General features: G+C 38.5%; 1 pseudogene; it reads left to right on the top strand.

The window, feature by feature from the left end:
* The first annotated feature begins 6,959 nt into the window (after positions 1–6,959).
* Positions 6,960–7,563, top strand: LOC101176568 (annotated as a pseudogene).
* Positions 7,564–10,753: the final 3,190 nt, after the last annotated feature.

Here is a 10,753-nt window from a genome sequence, read left to right as displayed (position 1 = left end):
TTTTAGATCAAACTGTAGAGAAAACAAATTTTTAGGGGAGCAGGTTTGGAGACAGAGTACAGGCTACAGTAGCAGTTCAAATGAGAATAAACAGAATAAACAATACCTAAACCAGGAAAAAGGTATTCATAGTAGAAATAAAGTGGAGAATATACAGTTTAAAGTTTTTAAGAGGTACGTTAAAGATTTTAGCTTTAGTGCAAGTGGGGATGAAAATGCCCAGTTTAGGACAATCCCTTCTCTAGCTTGATAACTCTTTACTTGGGTGGTGTATCCGTGATGTAGCAATGGAATCAAAGCAATCAGTTTTGTGGGAGGAGAAGCATTCGTCTTTGAGCCTGCTGTGTTTGATGTGCATGTGCACACACAGGCAGTTGGGAAATTAAAGGAGACTAGAGACAGAGGCTGAGAGTCAACACCGATAGGGAGAATAATTTCCTCCTTCCGAAAGATTTCCAGAACCTGTGAATATACTACTGTACATGAAAAAAAGGAAATTTGCAGGGGCGATTAATTTGTAGATCACAACACGGGAAGATTATCTGGTATTATCCAGGTAGAAAAATGTCCTTGCACGGGTCCTTACAGGGAAAGACAGGAGCCTGTGAGAGGAGCTATGAAAAGAGAAGCAGATGTGATAGAGAGATTGAAAGATGCTGTACCCCTGGCCTTGAAGATAGAAGACGTGGGCACAAGCAGGTGGGCTCCAAAAGGTAGAAGAGGCAAGGGAAAGAAATCTCTGCTAGAGCATCCAGCAGAACACAGCCCTTGGAGACTACTTGGTTTTAGGACATCTGACCTCCAGACCAGCAAGATAATAAATTGGTGTTTTTTAAAAAACACTATGTTTGTGGTGATTTTGTACAGAAGCAAAAGGAAACTAATTCCATATAAGAGTTGGCCACATCTGTTAGGTGTGGTTTGAGAGAAACAGAGGATAAATGCTAAGAGAGAAATTGTTGTAAAAATGGAGTGTTGAAGAAACTCATTTTAAGAATAAAAATAGAAGAAAAGCAAATGTGTACTTAGCTTCACAAATTTACACATATATAAAATATATATTGTATATAGTACACACTTGCATTGCAAATATGAAAAGGAGAGCTTAAAACAAGATAGGCAAAGGAAAAGTAGTTATTTTTCATGTGACATTCTCTCAAATTTATTTATGGGAAAAATTATGGGTGTTTTTTCCACAAAAAGGTAGGAAAAGTTACTTGGTCTCATACCTCTTTTCTATTTGAAAAATTAAAAGAAAACAAAACTAAATTAAATACTTAGAAAACAAACTTAGCAATTTTCCTGGGTGCAGGTTGCCAGGCAAAGTTTCTAGGGATCATGGACTATTGCTAGGTACTTCTTCAACTGGATAAGTATACAAAGGGTAGGTATTCCACGGAAAAATGAATGATTTCTCTCTGGGGCACTCTGTCCCTTCCCAGTAGTCTATATTTAAGTAAATACTGTCTGTTAAGCAATTAGGAGTTGCTTGTCCTAACGATTGTGTGAAAGAATGTCATGTAAAAGAAACTAAAGACATCCAATATTGTCAACACTTTTTCTTCCATTCCTCCAAATGAATCCAAATATTTTACCATCTTCTGCCAACACAGAATTCAAGCATGTAGTATGGGCATCTGAAAAGCAAAATCTCAGGAGGCCAAGAAAAACATGAGCTAATCCTTTAGGTTTCCCAGTTATTTGCAAACTTGCCTTTCAAAGTAAGAAACAGCTAGGAAGAAAAGAGACTAGGCTGATGGTTTCCACAACAGCCTCAAAATGAAAACATATGGCATTTTTGCTTAAGATTGACATTTACTCATTGATGATTTTTTTTTCCTGACACAAAGAAGGAATTTAATTAAACTTTTTTTTTTTTCTAATAAGACCAGGTTGTTGAGATTTAGTGTCATAGGTCTGTTACAGGGCAGAGAAATTATTGCACAGTGGCTATATAGGTGCAGAGCAGTATATGATGTTCTCTCTGTTTCTTGCTGGTCTCCCCCTCCTCTCCTGCTCCTTCACTCTAGACATATAGTATGTATTAATCCATTTTCATACTGCTGTGAAGAAATACCTGAGACTGTAATTTATTAAGAAAGAGAGGTTTAATGGACTCACAGTTCCACATGGCTGGGGAGGCCTCACAATCATGGTGGAAGGCAAAGGAGGAGCAAAGTCATGTCTTACATGGCAGCAAGCAAGAGAGCATGCGCAGGGGAACTTCCCTTGATAAAACCATCAGATCTCATGAGACTTACTCACTATCACAAGAACAGCATGGGAAAACCCACCCCCATGATTCAGTTACCTCTCACTTTGTCCTTCCCAAAACACTTGGGGATTATGGGAGATACAATTCAAGATGAGATTTGGGTAGGGACATTGCCAAACCATAGCACTGTATGACTTGAGGCTCCTCACACTACACTTCTCAAAGCTTTGCACATTCCCTGTCTTGGTTCAGGAGTCCCTGCCTCAGAGAGGCTTCTTTGATTTTTTCAAGTGCTAGTAATCAGCCCTTTTGTTGATCTAGACCTCATTGTCCAATACAGTAGCCATTAGCTACATGTGGCCATGGAGCACTTGAACTGTGGGTGGCCCAAATGGAGACTATGCTATAAGTGAAAAATGTGTGCTGAATTTCAAAGACACAATAGAGAAACACAATGTAAAACATCTCTGTATTAGTTTGTTTTCATGCTGCTGCTAAAGACATACCTGAGACTGGACAATTTACAAAAGAAAGAGGTTTAACAGACTTACAGTTCCACATGAGTGGGGAAGCCTCACAGTCATGGCAGAAGGCAAGGGAGGAGCAAGTCGTATCTTACGTGGATGGCAGCCTGCAAAGAGAGAGAGAGAGAGATCTTATGCACGGGAACTCCTCTTTTTAAAACCATCAGATCTCATGAGACATATTCACTATCATGAGAATAGCACAAGAAAGACCTGCCCCCATGATTCAATTACCTCCTACTGGTTCCCTCCCATGACACATGGGAATTGTGGGAGTTACAATTCAAATTGGGATTTGGGTGGGGACACAGCCAAACCATATCAGTCTCATTGATCATTTTTATATTAGTTACATATAGCAATGAAAATATTTTTTATCTATTCCTTAAATGAAATATATCACTAAAGTAAATTTCCTCTGTTAATTCTTATCTATTTAATGTGACTAGTAGAAAATTTTAAATTACATATGTGGCTCATATTTGTGGCTCTTCTGGCATTGGTATCCTATCATATAGTGCTATTCTAGAACTTGTTCACCCCAATCCTGAACTTAACAAATTCTATGGTATAGATGATAGTGATTTAACTATCTCCTCTAATAGTCTTTTTAATGGAAAAGGGCATGTCTTACTTATCTCTTGTCTTTGCTACCTATTACAACATCTAGAACTTATTAGACACACAGTAAAAAATCTGCAAAATAAATTGAAATTAAAGCATAAGAAAAATATTTTCAAAAAATTATATAGTTCAAGTTATATTGTTACCTGTTTACATATTATTAAAAATATTAGTATTGAGTAAAATAGTTTAGGGTTACATTTCCTCATTTTTCTTCTCAGTTCTTGGTAGGTATTTGTTAATCTATGATTCAAAAGTTATAGAAAGAAATTCTACCACTAAAATTATGTTCCAAATACTTTAACTCTAAAAAACGGATGAAATGCTTAAGCCACCAAGAAGTATAGGATTTTTATTGGCAATATAGTGAAAAGTTAGCTAACCATTCCTACTTCATCAGAAAACATTGTATGTTTTCTAATTATTTTTAACTTCACTTTGGGAGGCCAAGGCAGGCAGATCACAAGGTCAGGAGATCAAGACCATCCTGGCTAACACGGTAAAACCCTGCCTCCACTAAAAATACAAAAAAAAAAAAAATATATATATATATATATATAGCTGGGTGTGGTGGTGGGCGCCTGTAGTCTCAACTACTCTGGAGGCTGAGGCAGGAGAATGGTGTGAACCCAGGAGGCGGCAGTTACAGTGAGCCGAGATTATGCCACTGTACTCCAGCCTCGGCGACAGAGCAAGACTCTGTCTCAAAAATAAATAAAAAAATTAATAAAACAACCTTACTATTGGCATATATAAATACAGATTATATATGTTTGAGAGAATGCGTCTTTCAGAATACAACATGGAATTGAAAATTATGTACCAAAATTATGAATCAAAAATCAGTTCCATTGCCAATAGTATGAAATGGAAGCATCACAGTTCCCAGCCCAATAGATAGCATCTCTCCAATTGTGATACTTGAAAGTATTATAGAAAAGAAAAAATAAAAATAACCTTAGACCAATGAAGTCCTCTGATCTTAAAAGAAAACTTAAATTGTGTTTTTTATCTTGGACACACGTACTAAGATAAAAAAACTAAAATATTTTATTAAGGTAAGTTACTACAAAAAATGCTTAGTTGACAAAAATTATTTAGTTTTTGGAATATCTGATTTGACCCAGATTTTATTATTTCTTTGTGCCTTCTCTGAATCACATTATAGAATATGTAAAGGAAAAGGTCAAGCAAAAGCCAATGGAGGCCCTGCAGGCTTCAGCTGGCCATGCCAGGGGTCTGCCTTTTAAATATTACCACATATTGGTAAACATGGTATTTGTTGAAAAACGAAATTATTCCGTAAAATCCATTTGTGAATCATAATATCTTTTTTATAAAGTTCTTGATAAAATATGCAGCTATTTTAAGATAATACTACTCCCTTTCAGGCATCAAAGCAAACTCATGGTAGAGCCACTCATTAACCACTTGACCTTGAGAAAACTAGTGGATTTATAGGATTCTCAGATTTGTCTATGAATTTGAGACTTTCATCCTGGGGCCTGCCTGTTTCACAAGTTGTTATGTGCCTGCAAGGGTGGTGAAGTTGGATGCAGAAAATCCGAGTGCACTTGTGAATTTAAGGGGGTTTTTACTTCAAGAGACTTCAGTTTCTCATTCAAAAATGACAATTTTTTATTTGATAACTTCAAAATCAATTTCATTTTACAAATGGTTTTTAAAGAAAATGCTGTTTAAGTAATCATATCGCTCATGTTATATTCTTTAATATTGCTAAAGTATGTTGCCATATACAAAGCAATGCATAAAATGGTATTTAATACACTTTCAGGTACTATAGAATATAAATATTTGTTTTTATTAGAAGACGGTTGGGTACTTTATTATATGTCTTTTACCTTGAAGGTGATTAAGACTACACTCTCTCAAGTGAGAGTATTTGCAGAGACCCAGAGCACTTTCTTATCTCAGGTACAGATTTATTTTTAGAGTTTCCTCTGTGTGCCAGTTTCAGATCTATGTTTGGTTACTGCTGTATAATGCACCATGGTAAATTTTTTTTTAAAAAAAAGCAGTTTTCAAATGTCTTGAAAAGCAAATCACCACTGGAACCTCACATTCTTGTATTTACGATTGTATAGCTGTTAGAATTTGCAAAAAGAGCTGGGTTCAAATTTAATCAGTGTTATAAATACCAGGATAAATGAGTAACTACAAAAAATTCCTGAATGCGTATACTCAGTTCTGTCGCACTGACTGATAAATTCAAGGCTATGATACAGATTAGAATACTTTTCAACTTTCAAAGTAGGAGAGAACACCTCCCCCATAAAAAACCCTCACAAATTAACATTTTAAAAAGACGTAGACTTCATTTTATGAATTCTCATATAAAATTTTGTAATTTTTGATAACACTGTCAGAGCTATCTTGCTAAGTCCACAGATACTGGGATAATCCCTCTGCTTTCAAGCATTCAAAGATGATCCTGTTATTAATAGGACAAGTCTAAATTCCGGATCATAGCCTCACAGTCAAACTGTCTTTTGACCTTTATCTACTTGTACCCTTCTGTCACCTCAAAGTCACCTTATGCCCCAACCACACTATTTTTATTACACTTTATTTTCTTTCATGCAACTGCATCTCTGTCTTCCCCTTCCGCTTTTTTTTTTTTTTGAATTAGATATACTCCTAGCAGACCGTCCCCTCTGTGCTGGAATTAAACTCACCTGTTAAACTCACATCAGGTTCATTGTTAAGTACTCTGAGATCTGAAGACTCAGTAATACCTCTTTCTATTCTACCATAATACTGTGTAGTAGCACAGGGTAACTATAATTGTGCCTTGAACATAAAATGTGATCAATTAATATTAGCTGAATGTTGAATGAAATCAAATGTATTAACTGACCTATGACAGAGCAACTCTGAAATTTTGAGCAAGGTGCTTCACATAGCCGAGTATTGCTCTTTTCACTGTAAGTGAAGATAATTGTATCTATTACCTTGTAAGTTTGCTGGTAAGGATTAAATGAGATATCTAGTACTTAGAACAGTGATCGCTCTTCTAAATAGCCACTGTAAATGTAAAGCATAATCTCCAAGAAGGTAAGATAATTCTGTTTAACCCATCATTGAATCACGAGTACCATGAATTATGTTTGTCATTAGTAGATGATGAATAAATATGGATGGAGGAATGAGTAAATGGATGCTGGAATGTGTTAGACTATAAAGAGAGCATTCAGTAAATGTTTAAGCAATCTAGTGGCACCTTTCTGTCTCTGGATATTGTGGAAACACCAAAAAAAATTACTTAATGGTAAAGAGTTCACCCTCTAAAATGGGTTGCCTAAAATGGTATCTGAGAATGGCCACCTACTAGTTGTTTGCCTAATTCGTTTGAGTTAATTAACCATGAGAAAGTTTCTTATCTCTGATTTTATTAGTTCACTCCTAAAATGAAAATACTTGGTGATGATTAAGGGAGTTAAACATAAAGCACTTCGGATACTTCTAGCATACAAGAAGATTTTAATAAATGCTATTACTATTATTTTTGTTATTCAAAGTATTTTTTTGACAGTGCTTGTTCGGGGCGCTCCCCTAGCTTCTCGGACAGTTGCGCCATGTGTGCTGCTCGGCTAGCGGCGGCGGATGCCCAGTCGGTGTAAGCCTTTTCCGCGCGCCCGCTGGCCGGCGGGGAGCCTGTGAGCCTGGGCTCCCTGCGGGACAAGGTGCTACTTATCGAGAATGTGGCGTCCCTCTGAGGCACCACGGGCAGGGACTACACCCAGATGAAGGAGCTGCAGCGGCGCCTCGGGCCCCGGGGCCTGGTGGTGCTCGGCTTCCCGTGCAACCAGTTTGGGCATCAGGAGACGCCAAGAACGAAGAGATTCTGAATTCCCTCAAATATGTCCGACCTGGTGATGGCTTCGAGCCCAACTTCATGCTCTCCGAGAAGTGCGAGGGGAACGGTGCGGCGGCGCACCCTGACTTCGCCTTCCTGCGGGAGGCCGGCCAGCCCCCAGCGACGACGCCACTGCGCTCATGACCGACCCCAAGCTCATCACCCGGTCTCCGTTGTGTCGCAACGATGTTGCCTGGAACTTTGAGGAGTTCCTGGTGGGCCCTGACTGTGTGCCCGTATGCAGGTACAGCCGCGGCTTCCGGACCATTAACATCGAGTCTGACATCGAAGCCCTGCTGTCTCAAGGGCCCAGCTGTGCCTAGGGCGCCCTCCTACCCCGGCTGCTTGGCAGTTGCAGCGCTGCTCTCTGGGGGATTTTCATCTGTGAGGGTGTTTCCTCTAAACCTACAAGGAGGAACACCTGATCTTCCAGAAAATACGCCCTCGAGATGGGCGCTGGTCCTGTCCATCCCAATCTCTGCCAGACCAAGGCGAGTTTCCCCACTAATAAAGTGCCGGGTGTCAGCAGAAAAAAAAAAAAAAAGTATTTTTTTACTGTATTATTATTAAAAATAGAGAATTATCTGGTTAATGAAATGAAAAATGATATAAACCTTGAAAGCAGGAAACTATGATCGTAACAATAGCAAGGGAGATGAGCTTTGGGGCATGCTTTGGAGAATTAATGCATTTAGGAGAGATTCCATGGACTGATGAAGAGTAAATTTACCTAGAATATAAGGGGACATCTCAGAAATGAATCTCCCCTTACATAATTACATATTGTCTTAAAAAAGAAAATTAAGGAACAGTTTAAGGCCTTCAGGTACCTGAATAGTGGATATTGGATAAGCTGACCACTTAAGGCTAAAACAGGAATGATTTTAAAATCATAGCTAATAAAGCTGTTAAAAGTTTTATTTTAAATAGTGAAAGAAAATGCAGATAGAATTGAATCTACATATTAGTTACTTTCCTGGGTAGTAACTAATGTTATTTTGAGTGTTTTAAAAAATTTGCCTTAGATAAAAAGCCATATTCTAAAAGGAGAATCTCTTTTACTCTTATAAAATTAAAGCATTCAGAAAATATTAATAATTCTAAAAAAGAGAGTACGCATCTATTGTTCTTCCAAAAATAGAAATCGCTTTTTTGTATATTTGACTATAACCCACAAACTAGAAAATACACAGAAGAGAGTGGTCAGAATAGTGTACAGGCCTAAATAACCATATTACATGATACAGTGAAGGGTAATAAAATACTTTACCTGGAGGTCTTTGATTCTGAAAGAGACTAGCATTTGAATCATTCAATCCTTTAAGGACCCAAATAGAATGAAAAGGTGAAGAAAGGGCTAATTTTCTTTCTCTCTTTCTCTCTCACTCTCTGTCTTCCCCTCTGAGATGCGACATCCATCTTCTCCCATCCTTGGACACCACAGCCCCCGGTTTTCACCCCTCCCTCCTTCTCAGGTCTTTGAACTCAAAATATACCACTGGCTTCTTTGGTTCTACAGCTTCCACACAATTCATAGACTGTGGAACTTCTCAGCCTCCATAATAGCATGGATAAATTCCCACAATTAATGTTCTGTTATATATCTATAACATCTTATTGATTCTGTTTCTCTGGAAAACCTTGACTAATGCATCCTGTGACTTTCCTAAGGCCAGGGCTAGAACAAAAGGCTGGAAATTACAGGGACACCAACATTTGGTAACCACTAGTAAAAGAAAGAATTTTCGTAGCGGTGGTCAACAAAGTCACGGACTGTTTGATAAAGAGGTGACCTCATTCCATTTCTGGTACCATAAAAAGAGAGGCCCAATAGACATTGATAGGAATGCCCAGATCAGGGTGAGGTTGACGTTGCTTAGGAGCCAATAAGAACAGTTCTACTAATCAGAATGGACAAGAGCTAATTCGCTATAATAGATACATTGTGCAGCTAGGCAGACATTTCCTGAATTAGAAGAGTGAATTGACGGGAAAACCACTTAGAATTTGCGATGTTTTAATTCTTGTTGAGTAGGCATGAGTGAAAGGAATATCATACAAGACAATCACTTTTTGTGAATATTGGGGACACTACTATCCTGTCCTTAGTCTTCTTCAGTTTTCATGATGTACACTAGCTCCTTGGTGATTTTGTCTTCTCCCATGAGTTTAAATGCCATTTAGGCACTGATAATTCTAAATTATCTATCTTTAAGCCTAAGTTCTCTACCTCAGTGGCTTCCTAATTCACTCAGAGTGAAAGTCAAAGTCCTTACTATGTCCTTGAGGGACTCATAATCGGTGACTCGGGCTCCTATCTCCATTACGTCTCTGACTTCACCCAATACTTGTCGTTCAACTCATTGCAGCAACTGTGGCTCCTTGTTCTTTCCCTGACATGCTAAGCACATCCTCAGTTGAGGTCTTTAGCAAAGATTAGCCCTTCACCCTGAAATAATTTTCTTGTTAATATTCTCACAGCTAAATCCATCATTACATTTAAGTCTTTACTCAAAGCTCAGCTTTTCAATGAGTGCTATACTCAGCACTTTATTTAAAATTTTGTGTTCTAATATACATCTATACATTTTTATTTTATTAGTTTACTATTATTTTTCTCTCCCAAGTGCAAGTATATTTTTCTGTTTGGTTCATTACTATACTTTTGATAGATTTTTTTTTTTTTTTTTTTTGAGATGGAGTCTTGCTCTGTCACCCAGGCCACTGCACCTGGCCCTTGATAAATTTTTTTAAAAAACTATTGGTGGCTCATGCCTGTAAACCCAGCACTTTGGGAGGTGGAGGCGGGCAGATCACGAGGTCAGGAGATCGAGACCATCCTGGCTAACACGGTGAAACCCCGTCTCTACTAAAAATATAAAAAATTAGCTGGGCGTGGTGGCGGGTGCCTGTAGTCCCAGCTACTCGGGAGGCAGGAGAACGGCGTGAACCTGGGAGGCGGAGCTTGCAGTGAGCTGATATCGCGCCACTGCACTCCAGCCTGAGCGACAGAGTGAGACTCCGTCTCAAAAAAAAAAAAAAAAAAAAAATTATTGTTCAGCAAATATGTCCTGCTCCTCCCCGCTGGGAAGAGTACACTTTACTGCTCCTCATATGTTGGCTTGGGCTCTGAGACTTGTTCTGGTCAATGGAACGTGGGAAGAAATGACAGTGTGCCACTTTTAAACACAGGCTTTCCTCCACGAAAAGAGCATGTCCAAGGCAGTCTCTGTTTCTTGGGCCATGTTCTTATGGTAATAAACAGGTACAGCAGATCTGAATTATACCCAGTGCCTGAATTACACCCATCCAAACCCAACCTAACCCAGAGAAGCTCAGCAGAGCTACAGACGGTTCACAGATCCATGACCAAGACATAAATGCTCCTCTAACTCACTTGGATTCAGGGTTGTGTATTATGTAAAACTCTTCCACTAAGCAGTTGATTGATGTACATCCCAGGCTCTAGAATTGTGTTTGGAGATGATCAATAAATATTATTTTAATTGATTA

The sequence above is a fragment of the Nomascus leucogenys genome, chromosome 25, assembly GCF_006542625.1.
Source record: "Nomascus leucogenys isolate Asia chromosome 25, Asia_NLE_v1, whole genome shotgun sequence".
Taxonomy (NCBI): Eukaryota; Metazoa; Chordata; class Mammalia; order Primates; family Hylobatidae; genus Nomascus; species Nomascus leucogenys.
This window is presented reverse-complemented; position numbering and strand designations above follow the sequence as displayed.